Source organism: Mesoplodon mirus, assembly GCF_964341445.2.
Source record: "Mesoplodon mirus genome assembly, chromosome: X".
Lineage (NCBI taxonomy): Eukaryota > Metazoa > Chordata > Mammalia > Artiodactyla > Ziphiidae > Mesoplodon > Mesoplodon mirus.
Window position 1 is genome coordinate 51428888 of NC_138981.1, and position 18645 is coordinate 51447532.

The following is an 18645-nucleotide window of genomic DNA, read 5'->3' on the forward strand; positions in this document are numbered from 1 at the left end:
TTTTAATCACAGTTTCAATTTCAGTGCTTTTGATTGGACTATTCATATTTTCTATTTCTTCCTGATTCAGTCTTGGCAGGTTGTGCATTTCTAAGAATTTGTCCATTTCTTCCAGGTTGTCCAATTTATTGGCATAGAGTTGCTTGTAGTAATCTCTCATGATCTTTTGTATTTCTGCAGCATCAGTTGTTACTTCTCCTTCTTCATTTCTAATTCTATTGATTTGAGTCTTCTCCCTTCTTTTCTTGATGAGTATGGCTAATGGTTTGTCAATTTTGTTTATCTTCTCAAAGAACCAGCTTTTAGTTGGTTGATTTTTCCTATCATTTCCTTCATTTCTTTTTCATTTATTTCTGATCTGATCTTTATGATTTCTTTCCTTCTGCTAACTTTGGGGGTTTTTTGTTCTTCTTTCTCTAATTGCTTTAGGTGCAGGGTCAGGTTGTTTACTCGAGATGTTTCCTGTTTCTTAAGGTGGGATTGTATTGCTATAAACTTCCCCCTTAGAACTGCTTTTGCTGCGTCCCATAGGTTTTGGGTCCTCGTGTCTCCATTTTCATTTGTTTCTAGGTATTTTTTTTTCATTTTATTTATTTATTTATGGCTGTGTTGGGTCTTCGTTTCTGTGCGAGTTCTTTCTCTAGTTGCGGCAAGTGGGGGCCACTCCTCATCACGGTGCGCGGGCCTCTCATAATCACGGCCTCTCTTGTTGCGGAGCACAGGCTCCAGACACGCAAGCTCAGTAATTGTGGCTCACGGGGCCAGCCGCTCCGCGGCATGTTGGGATCTTCCCAGACCAGTGCTCGAACCCATGTCCCCTGCATTGGCAGGCAGATTCTCAATGACTGCACCACCAGGGAAGCCCCTCTAGGTATTTTTTAAATTCCCCTTTGATTTCTTCAGTGATCACTTCGTTATTGAGTAGTGTATTGTTTAGCCTCCATGTGTTTGTATTTTTTACAGATCTTTTCCTGTAATTGATGTCTAGTCTCATAGCATTGTGGTCGGAAAAGATACTTGATACAATTTCAATTTTCTTAAATTTACCAAGGCTTCATTTGTGACCCAAGATATGATCTATCCTGGAGAATGTTCCATGAGCACTTGAGAAAAATGTGTATTCTGTTGTTTTTGGATGGAGTGTCCTATAAATATCAACTAAGTCCATCTTGTTTAATGTATCATTTAAAGCTTGTGTTTCCTTATTTTCATTTTGGTTGATCTGTCCATTGGTGAAAGTGTGGTGTTAACGTCCCCTACTATGATTGTGTTACTGTCGATTTCCACTTTTATGGCTGTTAGTATTTGCCTTATGTATTGAGGTGCTCCTATGTTGGGTGCATAAATATTTACAATTGTTATATCTTCTTCTTGGATGGATCCCTTTATCATTATGTAGTGTCCTTCTTTGTCTCTTCTAATAGTCTTTATTTTAAAGTCTATTTTGTCTGATATAAGAATTGCTACTCCAGCTTTCTTTTGATTTGCATTTGCATGGAATATCTTTTTCCATCCCCTTACTTTCAATCTGTATGTGTCTCTAGGTGTGAAGTGGGTCTCTTCTAGACAGCATATATATGGGTTTTGTTTTTGTATCCATTCAGCCACTCTGTGTGTTTTGGTGGGAGCATTTAGTCCATTTACATTTAAGGTAATTATTGATATGTATATTCCTATTCCCATTTCCTTAATTGTTTTGGGTTCGTTATTGTAGGTATATTCCTTCTGTTGTGTTTCTTGCCTAGAGAAGTTCCTTTAGCATTTTTTGTAAAGCTTGTTTGGTGTTGCTGAACTCTCTCAGCTTTTGCTTGTCTGTAAAGGTTTTAATTTCTCCATCAAATCTGAATGTGATCCTTGCTGGGAAGGGTAATCTTGGTTGCAGGTTTCTCTCCTTCATCACTTTAATTATGTCCTGCCACTCCCTTCTGGCTTGTAGAGTTTCTGCTGAGAGATCAGCTGTTAACCTGATGGGGATTCCCTTGCGTGTTATTTGTTTTTTTTTTTCCCTTGCTGCTTTTAATATGATTTCTTTGTGTTTAATTTTTGACAGTTTGATTAATATGTGTCTTGGTGTATTTCTCCTTGGATTTATTCTGTATGGGACTCTCTGTGCCTCCTGGACTTGATTAACTATTTCCTTTCCCATATTGGGGAAGTTTTCAACTATAATCTCTTCAAATATTTTCTCAGTTCCTTTCTTTTTCTCTTCTTCTTCTGGAACCCCTATAATTCGAATGTTGGTTCGTTTAATGTTGTCCCAGAGGTCTCTGAGACTGTCCTCTGTTCTTTTCATTCTTTTTTCTTTATTTTGCTCTGCATCAGTTATTTCCACTATTTTATCTTCCATCTCGCTTATCCGTTCCTCTGCCTCAGTTATTCTGCTATTGATCCCATCTAGAGTATTTTTCATTTCATTTATTGTGTTTTTAATCGATGCTCGATTCATCTTTAGTTCTTCTAGATCCTTGTTAACTGTTTCTTGCATTTTGTCTATTCTATTTCCAAGATTGTGGATCTTGGAAATAGAATCTTGGATCAGCTTTACTATCATTATTCTGAATTCTTTTTCAGGTAGACTGCCTATTACCTCTTCATTTGTTAGGTCTGGTAGGTTTTTATATTGCTCCTTCACCTGCTGTGTGTTTTTCTGTCTTCACATTTTGCTTATGTTACTGTGTTTGGGGTCTCCTTTTTGCAGGCTGCAGATTCGTAGTTCCCGTTGTTTTTGGTGTCTGTCCCCAGTGGCTAATGTTGTTTCAGTAGGTTGTGTAGGCTTCCTGGTAGGGGTGACTAATGCCTGTTTTCTGGTGGTTGAGGCTCGATCTTGTCTTTCTGGTGGACAGGTCCACGTCTGGTGGTGTGTTTTGCGGTGCCTATGGCCTTACTATGTTTTTAGGTAGCCTCTCTGCTAACCGGTGGGGTTGTGTTCCTGCCTTGCTAGTTGCTTGGCATAGGGTGACCAGCACTGTAGCTTGCTGGTCGTTGACTGAAGCTGGGTGCTGGTGTTGAGATGGAGATCTCTGGGAGATTTTCGCTGCTTGATATTATGTGGAGCTGGGAGGTCTCTTGTGGACCCGTGTCCTGAAGTTGGCTCTCCCACTTCAGAGGCACAGCACTGACTCCTGGCTGCAGCACCAAGAGCCTTTCATCCACCCGGCTCAGAATAAAAGAGAAAGAGTAGAAAGAAAGAATTAGTAGAAGAAAGAAAGGGAGAGGGAAAGAAAGGAAGAAGGGAAGAAAGGAAGGAAGGAAGGAAGGAAGGAAGAAAGAAAGGAGGGTGGGAGTGAGGAAGGATGGAAAGAAAGAAAGAAAGACAGGAGGGAGGTAGTGTGGAATGAAAGCAAAAGGAAGAGTGAATGGAAGAAGGGAGGGAGGGAGGGAGGAAAGAAAGAAAGACAGGAGGGAGGGAGGGAGGAAGGAAAGAAAAAGAAAGTGGAAAGAAGAAGGGTGGGAAAGAAGGAGGGAGGAAAGGAAAAGAAAGAAGGAAAGGTGGAGCAGAGGGAGTCAGGGAGGAAGGGAAGGTAGGAAAAAAAGAAAGAGTGGGTAAAGTAAAATAGAATAAAGTACGAAATATAGTAGCGTTATTAAAATTAAAAAGTAATTATTGAAAAAAATACGGACAGATAGAACCCTGGGACATATGGTGGAAGCAAAGCTATACAGAGAGAATCTTACACAGATTACACATACATATTCACAAAAAGAGATCAGGGGGAAGAATCAAAAATCTTGCTCTCCAAGTCCACCTCCTCAATTTGGGATAATTCGTTGTAAAAAGAGGAAAAGGGCGAGAAGTCTGAAATCTTGCTCTCTAAGTCCACCTCCTTAATTTGGGATAATTCGTTGTAAAAAGAGGAAAAAGGGGGAAAGTCTTAAATCTTGTCCTCAAAGTCCACTTCCTCAATTTGGGATGATTTGCTGTCCATTTATGCACTCCACAGTTGCAGGGCACATCAAATGGACCGTGGAGCTTTAATCCGCTGCCTCCGAGGCTGCACAGAGAGATTTCCCTGTCTCTGCTCTCACAGCTCCCGGGTCTCAGCCTTGGACCTGGCCCCGCCTCTGTGCGTAGGTTGCCGGAGGGCGTCCATTCTTTGCTCAGACAGGACGGATTTAAAGGAGCCGCTGATTCGGGGGCTCTGGCTCACTCAGGCAGAGTGGAGGGAGGGGCGTGCAGTGTGGGGCGGGCCTGCAGCGGCAGAGGCCAGCATGACGTTGCAGCAGCCCGAGGCGCTCTGTGCGCTTTCCCGTGAAAGCCGTCCCCGGGTCCCGGTACCCCGGCAGTGGCGGGGTGCACAGGCCCCCCGGAAGGCGGGGCGGACAGTGACCTGCACTCACACACAGGCCCCGCAGCGGTGGCGGCAGCAGCAGCCCCAGCGTCCCACTACCGTCTCCGAGGTCTGCGCCTTTAGCCACGGCTCGCGCCTGTCTCCAGCACTTCCCGAAGCAGCCCTCTTAATGCCCTCTCCTCGCGCACCAGGAAACAAAAGGGAAAAAAGTCTCTTGCCTCTTCGGCAGCTCCAGACCCTTTCCCTGCACTCCCTCCGGGCTAGACGTGGTGCACTAACCCCTTCAGGCTCTCTTCCTGCCGCCAGCCCCAGTCCTCTCCCTGCACTCTGACTGAAAGCCGATACCCAAGCCTCAGCTCCCAGCCCCGCCCACCCCTGGCGGCCAAGCAGACAAACCTCTCGGGCTGGTGTGTGCCTGAGGGCACCAATCCTCTGTGCCGGAATCTCTCCGCTTTGCCCTCCACACCCCTGTTGCTGTGCTCTCCTCCACTACTCCGAAGCTTCCCCCTCTGCCACCTGCAGTCTCCGCCCGCGAAGGGGCTTGTAGTGTGTGGAAACTTTTCCTCCTTCACGGCTCCCTCCCACTGGTGCAGGTCCCATCCCTATCCTATTGTCTCTGTTTATTCTTTTTTTCTTTTGCCCTACCCAGATATGTGGGGAGTTTCTTGCCTTTTGGGGGGTCTGAGTTCTTCTGTCAGCGTTCAGTAGGTGTTCTGTAGGAGTTGTTCCACGTGTAGATGAATTTCTGATGTATCTGTGGGGAGGAAGGTGATCTCCGCGTCTTACTCTTCCGCCATCTTCCGAGATTTACTTTCTGCTGAGCTCCCTGGAGCCGCTGCCTGCTCGCTGCCTCTGGAGGTGTGGGTACGTCCCCTCGGATCCTGGTCCTCGTTCAGCAGCTTTGCGTCACGAGCTTTCAGACTCTGAGCATCTTTTTTTTCCCCAAACCGGGTCCCGAAACCAAGTGGAGTTGGCCTAATTCCAACTTAGAAACTGGAGGGGTTCCCTCAACTTCTTTTTTTCCTCAAAACTGCCATTGTCACACAACTGCAGATAATTCATCTTCCATCGATTCCTTTCAGCAAACTTGAAGGACACATAAGCATTCGCATTTCGGGGACATATTTGCCAGGCTGTCTGTAAGGTTTTGCCAAACACGTGGGTTCACCATGTCTAGCCTGGAGCAGGGTCATATGTCGGTTAGGGATACGTGGGCTTCGGGTATGTAGATGAACCCACCCCGTGCATGACACTTTCAATATGGGACCGCTACAGGGATTTCTATCAGCCTGCATCACGTTTCACTCCTATGGTTCTTAATGGACTTCTTCAATACTTCTAGGAGCAACACATTTCAACATGCCCTCTGTTGAGAGGCATGAGCCTCTGTTTGCCCATGCGGCTTGAGCCCACATTGTTAGCTTCACTCAGCTTCCAAAGACCTAAGAGTTACAATGTCTGGGTTTGCAAGGTTTGAAAGCAATCAGTCCACGCGTCCTACACGAGGGATAGTTTCAGATCACTGAAGGAGCATTGTCAGGAAAACTTGGTGCCAAGAGCTGACATCAAATGGATCCCGTTCCTTATGACAGTCTTCAGGATATGCGGGTGGAGAAAGCACAAGCTGCCCGTGGGCCTGAGGTCCCTGCTTGTGGGAAGCTCCAATTCAAAAGCAGGCACCTCTCCAAAAGCTCGGTGGAGAATCCTCTGAAATGACCCAGGTTTTGTCTCTGCCAGTAGGCTCAGGGCTCAAGGAGTGAACGAAATTGTGTTCCACACTGGACATCCACCAACACAGAGAAAGTAACATTCTTTGCCGAGGTGGGCAAGCAGCATGTGGCCACGTGCCTTAAAAGATCTTTTGCTCCCTGTGGGCTTCAGAACCGAGCACTCAGCACGGCTTATGGGAGCCCTTGTGGAAACCGGGTAGCACAGTTCTCCAATAGGTTTCACTACATTCTAGACCCTTAACCTATGTGTTTCCTGCACAGAAAGCAACATGGTATACCATTGCTTCCGTCCGGCCCACCTCAGTCTTATGCATTTTTGAACAGGGAGAAACTGTTTTCTCATGCCATAGGAAAGGCCTCCTTTGCAATGGACTTGAAGACACAGTGCCAAGAAGAGTTTTCTATGTTCCCTCCTGTGATTGTAACCACTTTGTGTGAACACAAGTCAACTCAAGCTTCAGCCAATAAGGACTTCCTGCACTCAAGGAACAAACACGAACCCAGGATTTCTTTCCCGCACACAGCAATGAACCAATCCCTGCCTTCCTTGTAGGAGTAGCATCTTCAAACTTGCTTTTGGAAGGCTTTCTCCTCCCGTCCCCTGGAGCACCCTTCGCTAAGCTCCACCTCCAAGAAGCATATATAAATTATAGGTTTTTAATTCACACCACTCATCACCGCAGGTGTCACTGCACTTGGTGTGACCTTCTATTGTTGAAGGAACCCTTTCTGGGGAAACGGTTGCAGAACCATCTGTCTCCACAGGGCTTCATATTGGAAATCGGCCAGGCTTATTTGTGATATGCGTCAACCTGCTGTTTCCTCCTATTCTCTTTAGATGCCTCTATGTGAGCAAAGGGTTTTAAGGGAGCCAGTGCAACACAGTGCCAGAGGATGTCTGTAACAAATGATACCATGTGCTCGCCCGACTTGGTTCCAGTTCCCTATATACTGAATGAAATCTGCATATGAAATTTTCTTCATCTAGCCTGTCAGGTACACATCGTATTTACACTGTGAGAAACTACCTTCCTATGTGGTTTGAAAGGCTGTCATTCCTTAAGAAACACGGAGCATAGCAGTGTTTGAATGAACTGGTGGTTGGCGTGTTGGGAAAAGGAGTGCGAACCTTCCAGAACCTGCTTTGAAAAAGCTGGATAAGAACTAGCCAATCCTGAAAGAATCGTGGATATCACACTGCTTTCATCCAGCTCGTCACTTGCACGTGCACATCCCATCTGGGGAATGAGCCTGGCTGTGCTTTCTGCACAAGGGTTCTTTTACTCCATTTCGCATATGGAACACAGAGCTCGGGGCAGCACGAACGCACCTCTGTGAAAGTGCTATTTCCAGGTCTCCCAAATAATTGGCTCCCTGTATGGAACTCTGTAGCTAAGCTCCAAATCCAGAAAAGGCCAGATGCCTAACATTGCTTTCACCTACCTTGAAGGGCCCATACCCATTTCCCTTAAGGGGGACACATTTGCCAGGCCATCAGTAAGGTTTTGCCAAACACGTGGCTTCACACACCCAGCCAGGTGCAGGGGCACTGGGCGGTTACCGACATGGGGGATTCAGGTACGTAGAAGAAACCACCCAGTGCATGACACTTTCAGTAGGGGACCAATCCAGGGATTTGTATCACCCTGCATCACGTTTCTTTCCTATAACTCGTAACGGACTTATGCACTCCTTCTAGGAGCGACACGTTTCAACATGCCCTCTGTTGAGAGGCATGAGCTTCTTTTTGCCCATGGGACTTGAGCCCACTTTATTAGCTTCACTCCAGCTCCAAAGACTTAAGTGTTAGAGTGTCTGGATTTTGCAAGTTTTAGAGGTAATCGCTCCATGCGTCCCACACGAGGGATAGCTTCTGGTCACTGAAGGAGCCCTTTCAGGAAACTTGGTGACGAAAGCTCTGAATAAAGGTATCTGGTTCCTTAGGACTGTCTTCATGGTATATAGGTGGAGAAGGCACTGGCTGCCACTGGGTCTGATGACTCTGCTTGTGTTGAACTTCGAAAGAAAGACTCTCTCAAAGCGTTCAGTTTTGAAGCCTCTGAGATGACACATGTTTTGTGTCTGCCACTAGGCTCCAGTTTCAATTGTGTGAAAAAATTTGTGTTCCAGAAGGCTCTATTCCTAGTGATTAAATGTCCCCTACTTTGCCCAGGTGTGCCAACATCTCCTTGCCTAGTTTCTTCAAATGCTTTTCCTTTATTTGTCCTTCAGAGCAAGATCATCATTCCTTGTTCCACATCCTTTCCTCTTATCTACTTTGTGTGAAAAATTAATACATCATAACAAACCATATCATAGGTATGTTTATGAGTAAATATTGTATAGGCTATATATTTTATCATTTTTTGGAAATGTCACACGAATATTTTACATGTGCTTTTAGCAATAGGATTAAAGGGAGAACTGATACATACAATGAGTAGTTCTGATCTGTGTCAACTTCACCAGACAGTTCTCTTTTTATCCTGATAATGTGGTTAAGTGTAGTTTTAGAAGTAACACAATCTTTCTATTTTGATAGGGAGACAATCATTTGGTAAACAGTTCAGATAAATTTGTAGGAATGGTGTTACCATCTTGGCCTGGATTCTTGAGTCAGCTGTCTACCCCTGTTGTCATATTTTCATCCTTTGTGAGTATTGTTTGTGTACAGCAGTCCTTTTATAGACCATTCCAGTTTGATGGTTCTTCCTTAGTAGGAAAGATGAGTTCAAGTGTCAATTCCATTAGTTTCACTGTGCATGAGCTACTTAAGAGTACCTGACAAAAATTATTTTATCTAGATTGGAGACAGACCTTTAAATGTTGTCTTTTTCCAGTATGCATAATCCCCTGTTTGCAGGTCTTGGAGCAAGTGTTTTCATACAAAGACAGATTGCCGTGATAAACTTAAGAGACAAACTGAGAGTGTCCTTTTAATAATTCAAGTAAATTTTAAAATAATTTAATATAGCAACATGGTGCTATCCGGGAAGTGAGTCTTAGGCAGTAATGCAGACCTCAATTTACAAACCTAGAATTTAATATCCACAGAAGCATTATCATTTTCACTCTATAATTACCCTCAGTTATATCTAATATTGCCACATTAAGACTAACTTGTTTGCAAAATAAGTCTGGTTAATTGATCTCATAGGTTTGTTTGTTTAATTGACTATGCTGAATGTTCTATAAAGAATATCAAATGAAACGTTTCAAGAGCTTCTCAAGGCTAGGAATGTTATGCCAAGGACGTGCCACAGATTCTGCCTGTGATATCTTTGGGTTTGAGTGAAATAATTTTTTCTCGAGATCCCCAAAACACCTTGATATTTTTGCAACTGTCAGGATATTATTCATCTGAAAAGGCTTCTGGGAACCTAAGAGTTTCCCATTTCTCGGGGCATTAGTTAGAGGTAAAAGATAACTGTTTCAATTCTATTTACAAAGGTGCAATTTACAAAGTTGCTGGAAGTCATAATTAGCTTAAGTGGCAAGGCTTCCTTATATCTGGAAAAATAGATAAAAGCCAGTAATATTTCAGACAAAAACCTTAAACTTATAATCTTATCCATCAGTTCACTCAGTCCTATATAACTAATCGTTGATCTTCATCTTTGGTTAGCAGTTTTATGAAACCATCAGGGTTTCCATTAGAATTTTAAAATTTCTTACCCAGTTCAGCAGTATGACCTAATATTTATCAGAAACCTGTACTTGTCAAAAGGTCTTTTCTATGAATCTTCTTGAAGATGAAACATTTTTGCAAAAGTCTGAGAGTGAAACACATAACTCTCTATGAATGACAAAAGGCATTGTTAAAGATCTGATTGCAATGTGTTTGAAAAAGAAATGTATTCAAGTTGCTGTGACATACAACATTTTATGATAATAACTAGATTTATGACTGATAGTATTATACCAGGACACATCCAATTTTTGAAATTTTAAAATAACTTCTAGAACATTTTTATCACTGACATTTACTCTTAGAGTATAACCTTAGATTATTTATCACCCACCGCTCATATGACAATGTTTCCCATGTAATTTAACATAACAAATAATCTTAATTAGTTTAATATTTCTATCTGGGATGCCTCAGGAGTCCTCTGAAGCATCCCAAATTTACCTATATGTCAATGGAACTTTGATTATAATTTAATCCTGAGGAAGTTTGTTAAAAACATCAAAAAATTTTTAAAACACCTGGTCAAATAAGATCATAGGTTACTGTGAAATCATACTTATTTGCTTGACCAAAGTGACAATAAAAGATTTCAAAAGCAATAGAGAAAGTTCTCAATATTTCAAGAAAACTTTGTTCACTTAGCAGAGAGAGAAAATTAAACTCCAGTCCTGCACCAGCTTACTTTTAATAATAAAACTTATTTATTAATTAAATTGTATCTAATCTTAACCAGTCCTGAGCATGCACAAAACTCTTTTCTCAAGGTTCATTGTCCACAAACGTTCCACAACGCTGTATCCATCTTAGTTTGTCCCTTATTTTCTTTACCATTTAGAAGTAGCCAGCTTCAGGACAATATTACTTTCTTTTCCCTTAACAAATATTTCTCCATTCTTCATAACATCTCTTACTGACAACATATATCCTACTTTCTTTACATACTGAAATGTCTCCCTTATTATTTCTAGTAGCTTTAATTTCATGTATATTGCAATTTTTTAACTCTTAAAAGCTTTAATATCTAGTGATAGCCAAGAAACAAGCAATTGTGAACTGTTTGTCTTACCAGGATTTTTTGATTGGAAAACTTATGAACATATTCCCTAATTATGTTCTCCAAAAACATACATTTTGTTCAGAGCATAATTTATTTCTCCAATGTAGCAAAAGACCTAGTGTGTGCCTAATAAACCCAAACATCCTTAGTTTTTCTCTAGTAGGACAAAGGTAGGTAAACTTAGACTGATTTAGCAAGTAAAGTTCCAGTATTTTCTCTTATTTGAAATGATCTGGATATTCAAAGAATTCCCATCATTTAAATATAATTAAGTAAAACTCCAAAGTTTCAAGATACCAAAAATCTGGAAACCTAAAACATAGTTATTCTTAAAGAGTTCACCTAAAAGATTCTATCCCATTGATATCTATTTCATTACTTATGACAATATCATCATGCCAACTTAATTTTTCTTGTTGACAAATTTTGCAACAGATATACTATGAAATTATTTGACTTTCAGTAAACCTAGATACAATAAAAATACTGTACTTAATGTTGATAACTCTAAAGGCATGCCTGTATTAATTAAACCAACAAACTTAAATTCACTTTAATACCAGACATTCATTAAATACTGAATATTCCCCAGACCACATGAAGCTGCAATTCATTCAGGTTAGTTACCTTTTTACTTCTGAGAATTTATATAAGCAATTAATTTCCTCTAATCCAATTAAATAGAGATCATTTACAAATTAGTTTTCACATAAAGACACACAGAAACAGAGATTTCATAGCTTTATTTTAAAATGTAGTCATGAATTAGATATTATAATATAAAAGTTATTGGTTTATAAATAAACTTTGAAATAAATTAACCTTACTCGCTTGAGTTTAAAAAGGCCTCTTTTTTCCCCTCTTTTCCTTTAGTTTCAGATTGAAGTAATTAAACCAAGGCTGTAGCCTCAGTCAATGTGGACTGTGTTTTCATTTCAAGGACCTGATAAGAGTAATTAACTTCAAGATTTCTCTTAGGAATAATTTTCTTCTCTCAAAGTCAGAATATTGAAAAGAAAAGTTATGAAGCCAGCTTTCACTAACTGCATATGCAAAAATAAATCACCAGTTTGGGAATATTAAAAGAGTTTTATCTTGGCCATATTATTTTCTACAGACTTAAAAATATTGTGACCACATGCAGTTAGAAAAATATTAGCAGCATGGCTTAAAATTTTCCACCTTTTAAAAATACATGATAGGGGAATAGAGCTCTTATTTCCTATTTTTATTTTACATGGTTGGTGTTACTGGAAACAGACAGACCAGAACCAGGTAGATCAGTATCTGGAAGCCTCCCTGGGTTGCAGTTCCTTAGCACAGGAATTGAAAGTTTCCTACCAGCTGTTCCAGACTGGGGTGTAGACGACACTTTAGGGGTGTTTCCCAATTCCCACTCAGGTGGTGTGGCATGGATGCAGGACTCCTCAACCCAGAAGGGAATACGCAATTAAATCAGCATTCCACTCAAAACCAGATGACCAAATCCTATGCCTTTTGCCCAAGAAAGGAAAATTCCGACAAAGGCAATGCAGTAGGGAAGAATGTCCTTGTGTTGTCAAGCACAAGGTACTGCCACTTACCAGAGACACCTCACAGACCAGGCCAGGACAAGAGCCTTGCTTCATTCACCATGGAACTGAAATTGCCATGGGCCTGTGATACCCACTCAGTGGCAAGCATGCTCAAGGCTCTCCCTAAGACAAAGGCATTCAGGCAACTGCTGGACAGGATCTGAGTTCCACCACAGGCTGGGGAAAATGTGCCTTGGTGAGATTCCCACTGGGGGTGAAAATCCCATGTGGGTCAACAAAATTTTACCGAACGAAACTTGGGTCTACTCGCTAAGTGTGTAGCAAAGCCAGTCTAATGACACCTGGGTTGTGGTGAAGGAATGTACAGTATTTATTGCAAGGCACCAAGCAAGGAGAGTGGGCTCCTGTTGAGAGCATGCTCAAAAGACCCAAACCCCCAGTGGCTTTCTGGGAAGTGTTTTTCTAAGACAGTGTGAAGGAGAGGGTCATGGGGTGCATGATCAGCTTGTGCATAATTTTCTGACTGGTTCATGGTGAGATAACAGGGTTGTATTTCAGAAATCTCAATTTTCAACCTTCTGGCTCCATCTGGTGTGAGGTCTACATGCCGGTGGTCCTCATGCACTTAACTTCTTCCACCTGGTGGGGATTTTAGTATCCACCAAATGACACGAGGATATGGCTCAGGATGTTATGTGTAGCCCTTGAGAAGCAACTAAAAGTCCTTGACTTTATTTTATCCATCATTCATATAGATACAAAATTAAAGAAATAGGGCTTCCCTGGTGACACGGTGGTTGAGAGTCTGCCTGCCGTTGCATGGGATACGGGTTCATGCCCCGGTCCAGGAAGATCCCACATGCCACGGAGTGGCTAGGCCCATGAGCCATGGACACTGAGCCTGCCTGTCTGGAGCCTGTTGCTCTGCAATGGAAGAGGCCACAACAGTGAGAGGCCTGCATACCGAAAAAAAAAAAGGGGGAGAAGCTATACATATATTAGAAAAACAAAGGATTTTAATTGAATAAAAGGAAATATAGACAAAGAAGGTCATTACATAATTATGAAGGCGTCTATACATATAGAAGTTATAAGAGTTTTAAGTGTTAATGCCCTTATTTTGGAGCGCCTAAATACATCAAGCAAAAAGTAACAGAGCTAAAAGGAGAAATAAACAACAATACAATATTAGTTAGGGACTTTAATACCCCACTCTCAACAATGGACAAAACATCCAGACAAAACAATTTAGGAAACAGCAGATTTGAAAATCTAAATAGACTAAATAGCCCTAACAAACATACACAGAACATTCTCTCTGACACAGTACTCTGTACATACTTCTCAAGGGCACATGGAACATTTTCTAGAATAGACCATAAACATAGAATAGGTCATAAAACAAGTCTTACCAAATTCAAGATTTTACTATCATACCAAGTATATTCTCAGTCCATGATGCCAATAAACTTGAAACCAATAGAAAAAGGAGAACTGGAAAATTCACACACATGGAACTTTAAACTACACTCTCCCAAACAACCAGTGGCATAAAGAAGAAATTAAAATGGAAATAAAAAAGTATCTTGAGACAAACAAAAAGGGAAACAGAACATAACAAAAGTTATGGGATACAGCAATAGCAGTTCTGAGGGGAAGTTTATAGCAATAAATGCCTACATTAAGAAGCAAGAGAAACACCAAATAAATAATTTAACTGTACAACTTAAGTAAAACAAACAAACAAACAAAATGAACAAAGTGGGCCTAATATTAACAGAAGAAATAAAATAATTAAGATCAGAGAAGAAATTAAATAAAATAAAAAAAGGAAACCAATAGAAAAGAGTAACCAAACTAAGAATTGGTTCTTTGAAAAGATACAGAAAATTGACAAAACTTTTGCCAGATTCACCAAGAAAAAAGAGAGGAGACCCAATCAAAAAAATTACAAATGAAAAAGTACACAGTAAAACTGATGCCACAGAAATACCAAGGATGATTAAAGGTTACCATGAACAACTGCATACCAAAAAAACTGGGCAACCTAGAGGAAATGGAAAAAAAAAAGTTGGAAACATACACTCCACAAAGACTGGGTCAGGAAGAAACAGCATGTCTGAATAGACCAATTACTGGTAAGGAGATTGAAACAGTAAAAAAAAAAAAATCTAACAGTAATGAGAAGCACAGGACCATATGGCATCATGGGTGAATTTTACTAAACACTTAAAGAAGAATTAAAGCAACCTCTCTCAAATTCTTCCAAAAAAATTGAAGAGGAGGGCACTTGCCCAAACTCATTTTACAGGGACAACATTACCCTGTGACCAAAGACAGAAAAAGACACCACCAGAAAACTGCAGAGCAAAATTCCTGATCAGTATAGATGCAAAAATTTTCAATGAAATAGTAGCAAACTAAATTCAGCAGCACATTCAAAGGATCAATCACCATGATCAGGTGCAATTTATACCTGAGATGCAAGGATGATTCAACTTTTGCAAATCAATCAATGTGATAAATCACCCTAAGAGAATGAGAGTAAAAAATCATATGATATCTCAATAGACACTGAAAAAAACATTTGAGGAAATTTATCACTTGTTCATGACTAAAATCTCAAAAATTTAGGTATAAAAGGAATGTACCTTACATAATAAAGGCCATATATGATAAACCACAGCTAACATTAAACTAAATAGAGAAAGACTGAAAGCTTTTCCTGTAAGGTCAGGAATCAAGACAAGGGTGCTCACTCTCACCACTCCTAGACAACAGTACTGGAAGTCCTTGTGAGGGCAAGAAGGCAAGAAAAAGAAATAAAAGTAATCAGAAGGGAAAGGAAGAAGTAAATTTGCCTCTGTTTGCTGATGATATGGTTTTATATACAGAGCATCCCAAGGACTACACAAAAACTCTGTTAGATCTTATCAACAAATTCCATAAAGTTGCAGAGCACAAAATTAACATACAAAAAAATCAGCAACATTTCTATATACTAACAACAAGTCATTGGAAAAAGAAATTAAGAAAACGATCTATTTACAATAATATCAAAACAACAAATACTTAGGAATAAACTTCACCAAGGAGACGAAAGACCTCTACACTGAAAATTATAAGACATTGATGAAAGATATGAAAGAAGACACAAATAAATGGAAAGGTATCCTGTGTTCATGGATTGGAAGAATTAACGTTGCTAACATGTCAATACTACCAAAAGCCAATGCAACCCTTCTCACAACTCTAATGGCATTCTTTACAGAAGAAGAAAAAACACTCCTAAAATTTATATGGATCCAGAAAAGACCCCAAGTGGCAAAAGCAGCCCAGAAAATGAAGGACAAATAAGGAGGCACAACACTTCCTGATTTCAAGCTAAATTATAAAGCTATAGTGATCAAAACAGTATCATACTGGTATAAAAAAAAAGACAAATAAATCAGTGGAACAGAATCCAGAGCCCAGGAATGAAGCCAAGCATATGTGGTCGACTAATACTCTTACAAGTGAGACAAGAATTCTCAATGGAGAAAAGACAGTCTCTTCAATACATGTTAGGAAAACTAGATCTTAACATGTAAAAGAATGAAACTAGATCCCTATCTTACAGCATACACAAAAATTAACTTGAAATGGATTAAAAACTTAAGTATAAGACCTGAAACATTAAAACTCCTGGAAGAAAACATAGTAAAAAAAAACATTCCTTGGCATGTCTTGGCAATGACGTTTTTGGGTATGATGCCTAAGCACAAGCAACAAAATTAAAAGTAAACAAGCAGAGCTACCTCAAACTAAAATGCTTCTGCACAGCAAAAGTAACAACTCAAAAATGAGAAAAGGCAAACTAGGGTATTTGAGAAACATTTTGCAAACCATATATCTGACCAGTGGTTAGTATCCAGAATATATAAAGAACACACACAAGTCAATAGCAAAAGGAAACATAATCTAATTTACAAATTGGCTAAAACCCTGAATAGATATTTTTCCCAAGATGATATATGAATAGCCAACAGGTACATGAAAAGATGCTCAACATTAGGAAAGTGGAACTCATAATCACAATGAGGTATCACTTCCCACCTGTTAGTATGGCTATCATCAAAACACAAGTGATAAGAAATTCTGGCTAAGATTTGGAGGGAAGACTTCTGCACTGTTGGTAGGATTCTTAACTGGTACAGCCCCTATGAATAACAGTATAGAGGATCCCCAAAATATTAAAAATAGAACTACCATGTGATTCGCAGTTTCACTACTGGTAATGTAAATGAAGGTAATGGAAAAAATAAATGGAAAAGATAGCTGCACCACAACTTTCAGAGCAGCATTATTGACAAAAGCAAAGACATGGAAAAAACCTGAGTTGCCATCAGTGGATAAATGCATAAAGAAGTTATGGTGTGTGTATGTATGTGTGTGTGTATATATATATATATATATATATATATATATATATATATATATATATAATATTATATAGATATATAATATAATACATTTATAAATATAATATATATAATATAATATATATTATATATTACATATATTATATTATATATATTATATTAATATATATATCACACAAGCAGGAGGGGAACTGAGGATATATGTATATGCATAGCTGATTCACTTTGTTATACAGCAGAAACTAACAGAACAATGTAAAGCAATTATACTCCAATAAAGATGATAAAAAAACAAGTTATGATATATATAAATATATATATATATATATATATATATATATACACACACATATATACATGTACACACACAGAAGCACACATAATACTGATGAATACTGACGGCACTATACCAAATGAAATAAATCACACAGGAAAAGACAAACACTCTATGATCACATTTATATACTCATAGAAATAGAGATCATATTTGTGATTCCAGAGGCAAGTGGTGGAGTGTGTGGAATTTAGAGGAAGGTGGTCAAAATCTACTAGTTTTCAGCCATAAAATAAATAAATACTGTCTCTGTCGTCTTCGGCACCAGCAACAACACTTGGCTGAGGACCATTTTCCCACTATTTGGAAGAACGACTGTCCCAGGTGCAAAGTGTCACCATCCACCTTTGAAATTGCCATTACAGGTCTTTTTACTTGCCAAAGGAAGACAGCAAATGAAAGGATCCCTGAGTGGAAAGTAGGTGTGTGACTGCATCCTTGTGAGCATCCCAAGAGTGCCCTGCAATCTAAGCCAGCTCCCTGGGCACTTGCCATGTGGCTGACACAGTGTTCGTGCTCCAGCTGGTATCAGGCCTGAACCTCTGAGGTGGGAGAGTCAAGGTCAGGACATTGGACCACCAGAGACCTTTGGACCCACAGAATATCAATTGGCGTGAGCTCTCCCAGAGATCTCCATCTCAACACTAAGACCCGGCTCCACTCAATGACCAGCAAGCTCCTGTGTTGCACAGCACAAGCCAAACAACTAGCAGGATAGGAACACAACCCCACCCATTAGCAGACAGACTGCCTAAAATCATACTAAGTTCACAGACACCCCAAAACACACAACCAGACACAGTCCTGCCCACCAGAGAGACAAGATCCAGCCTCATCCACCAGAACACAGGAACCAATCCCCTCTATGAAGAAGCTTATGCCACACACTGAGCCAACATTAACCACTGGGGGCAGACACCAAAAGCAACGGGGACCACAAACCTGCAGCCTGAGAAAAGGAGACCCCAAACTCAGTAAGTTAAGCAAATGAGAAGACAGAAAAATATACAGCAGATGAAGGACCAAGGTACAAACCCACCAGACCAAACAAATGAGGAGGAAATAGGCAGTCTACCTGAAAAAGAATTCAGAGTAATGATAGTAAAGATGATCCAAAATCTTCAAAATAGAATGGAGAAAATAAAAGAAATGTTTAAACACAGATCTAGAAGAACTAAAGAGAAAACAAACAATGATGAACAACACAATAAATGAAATTAAAAATTCTCTAGAAGGCATCAATAGCAGAATAACACAGGCAGAAAAATGGGTAAGTGACCTGGAAGATAAAATAGTGGAAATAATTACTGCAGAGCACAATACAGAAAAAAGAATGAAAAGAACTGAGGACAGTCTCAGACTTCTGGGACAACATTAAACACAACAATATTCGAATTATAGGGGTTCCAAAAGACGAAGAGAAAAAAAAGGGACTGAGAAAATATTTGAAGAGATTATAGTAGAAAACTTCCCTAATATGGGAAAGGAAATAGTCAATCAATCCAGGAAGCACAGAGTCCCATACAGGATAAATCCAAGGGAAAACATGCCAAGACACATATTAATAAAACTTTCAAAAATTAAATAC

The 18645-nt window shown here is 39.9% G+C and overlaps 1 pseudogene across 1 annotated transcript in view; it reads left to right on the forward strand.

Moving 5' to 3' along the window:
* The first annotated feature begins 7584 nt into the window (after nt 1-7584).
* LOC309796963 (Y-box-binding protein 3-like) overlaps nt 7585-18645 on the forward strand; it is a 34072-nt pseudogene continuing 23011 nt past the window's right edge. Inside the window, exon 1 of the transcript in view lies at nt 7585-7597. The product of the transcript in view is annotated as a Y-box-binding protein 3-like (transcript). The remainder of the gene's footprint in view (nt 7598-18645) is intronic.